Source organism: Poecilia reticulata, linkage group LG4 (genome assembly GCF_000633615.1).
Source record: "Poecilia reticulata strain Guanapo linkage group LG4, Guppy_female_1.0+MT, whole genome shotgun sequence".
In the NCBI taxonomy this organism is placed as follows: domain Eukaryota; kingdom Metazoa; phylum Chordata; class Actinopteri; order Cyprinodontiformes; family Poeciliidae; genus Poecilia; species Poecilia reticulata.
In genome coordinates, this window is record NC_024334.1 from 3,111,844 (window position 1) to 3,113,833 (window position 1,990).

The window sequence follows — 1,990 nt, forward strand, 5'->3', positions numbered from 1 at the left end:
CACACACACACACACACACACACACACACACACACCTCAAATCAGACTGACTGCTACAAGACAGAGTTTACAGGCTGGTTCTCTCCATGCAGCACTTATTTTCCTCTGAAGGATTACAGGCTGCTAGAGGAAAATGTACCCACACACACACGCACACACACACACACACACACACACGTGAGCACCCAGAGCAAAGCGAACTATGACTTGTTATCCCATTATCACATCATCCCACCTGACAGAGCGCAGAAATGGAGAAATAGTCTGGGTCCCTGCACGGTCACAGCGGCTAAAAGTCTAATGGGAAAGGGTCAGTTAAATTCTGCTGCTACATCATGTCGAGGTCARAGGTCGGGCCGATGCATCAGCRAGGTAAAAATGTCAGCCATAACTCAGGCTGGGCGGAAAGAAAACTATTTTCTTCTTTAAGTGTCACTAAAAAAACCGCAGTATGAATTTTCTTTTTAAATATTTTTTTTACATGTTTGTTGAAATTGTCACCATGTGTGACAGTTTGTTATGAGACAGATAATCTGTGAATAGATTGATCTCCTCCACCTCTTCTCTGAAGAAATGCATGAAAAACACCCAATCAGAGCCAGGAGGTGGGGCTTAGCGCTGCCAATCATTCACATGTATGCTGCCAACTGTGCTAATGGTGTAGAAATAACACAAGAAACAGGATTATATATAAGAATTTAAAGGGAGGTACTCTGGTCCACACTCCAGTAGATGGCAATAATACACCTTAACGTTAGATGTCACCCCACACCCSCATTTCATATTGTTTCTGAACTCTTCGTGCTTTGAGCAGGGCTGCAACACGTCGATCATGGAAGGTTTTGAGTCGATCTCGGTATCAGGTGACAAACTGAACGCAGCCAGGACGATGAGACCAGCACGTCCTCCTCTGATTGGCTTAAAACGTTYGTAACTTTATTAAAGAACAACAAAAAATCAAAAAATTWAAATGAACTAATCAACCACCGCTGTGTTCATGAGAGGCTTATTAATGATCGCAAAATAAATATCAAGCCTGAAAACCTGATATYGTAACGGACTGAAAAGGCTTTTCCTCTATCAAACTATTTATTTTGCCTCTTATTAGTGGAAATATTGATGTTGATKAGATTTTCTCCAAAATAATAACCATTTTCAGCTGAAAATGAGGCTCTAATATTCACAAATGTCAGTGAAATAAAATCCAGTCCAACATCTGGTTTKAGGTGATTCCTCTGGATCCTGTTGGAGGAAAAATATCCCAACTTMAGAAGATGTGCTTTTAACCTAACAGAGCTCTGTGGYTCCTCCTGTCAGTATGAGAGTCAGGGTGAGGAGGCGCCATGTTAGGAAGATGAAGTGGAAGCTGCAGGACCTTCAGAACAAACAGGTCATGATGCTGGGCTACTGATTATCCCTCTGTCTGGACACAGGACCAATATAACCAGTTTAAAAGCTAAAATGAATGGTTTTATRCCAGACATGGAAAACTGGGATGCACTYCATGCCATGATGTTCAGGATTTARGTCTCATGGCATCTTAAGGYGTCAACATTGCAGCCAGTGGGCTGAAAACTACTTAAAACTACTTTCACCYGTTTACAAATCACAGTTTACCACTTGCCCTRATAGCTACATRATCATTTTTCTGCTAATTGTGACCAAAATATGTAGAAATGATCCCATTTCATTTTTCTTCTGCTAAATATTTGTTTTTTGTTTTAATCTATGGGAAAACTGTTCTGACGCCGTCGCTCAACATGGATAYGTTTGGATTACAGGGACTCAACGCACCCAGAGCTGATCTTACCGTGCATAAAACTGCTTTATATTCCTACTAAGAAATGTCCAACATTTGAAGTTTGGGACATTTTTTCAATATGGCCGCTACAACAGAAGTTATATGTGGTGGAAACATGTTTATTTTACAACACAAACAAGTAAGAGTGAGTCTAAAAATCAACGTCTAACAGAACAAATAAAAAGTGGT